The sequence below is a fragment of the Lemur catta genome, chromosome 1, assembly GCF_020740605.2.
Source record: "Lemur catta isolate mLemCat1 chromosome 1, mLemCat1.pri, whole genome shotgun sequence".
Classification (NCBI taxonomy): domain Eukaryota; kingdom Metazoa; phylum Chordata; class Mammalia; order Primates; family Lemuridae; genus Lemur; species Lemur catta.
Window position 1 is genome coordinate 262,113,933 of NC_059128.1, and position 530 is coordinate 262,114,462.

Sequence of the window (530 nt, forward strand, 5' to 3'; positions counted from 1 at the left end):
AAAAAGTGGGGGAGTCCAGTGACTAAATTTCAAAACAGACTTAGAATCCTTCATCTCATCATAAATTGTGTGGTTTTCTTTTCTCCTCTATCTACTACTGCTTCCTATTCTCTCTTTCTATAATGTCTTGTTTTCTCTGCTCCAGAAATAATAATAATCATCTCATTCCATATGGTCTATTGTGGTGGCACAGTGTATTTATATGAAGAGATTAAAAAGAAGAAAATATGGAATGTTTCACAAATTTGCATGTCATCCTTGTGCAGGGGCCATGCTAATCTTTGTATTGTTCCAATTTTAGTATATGTGCTGCCAAAGTGAGCACCAGAAAATATTCTTCATATAGCAAGCTTTTTTGGTAGAACATGTACAGGTGGTCATCCTCAGACTTTTTGACCGTTGGGGAGGTTAGGTAAACATCTTTATGAGGAGTTTTCTATGCTTCAAGCATTATTTTTTTATGAGGGGTTATCTATGGTATGGAACACTTCAGTGTGCAAGAGTCAAACATTGGTCATCATGGTTGGAGG

General features: G+C 36.4%; 1 non-coding gene across 1 annotated transcript; it reads right to left on the reverse strand.

Moving 5' to 3' along the window:
* Positions 1-221: 221 nt before the first annotated feature.
* On the reverse strand, positions 222-325 carry LOC123631111. The gene has a single exon (XR_006732986.1). It is a non-coding gene; the product is annotated as a U6 spliceosomal RNA (small nuclear RNA).
* Between the last annotated feature and the right edge of the window lie 205 nt (positions 326-530).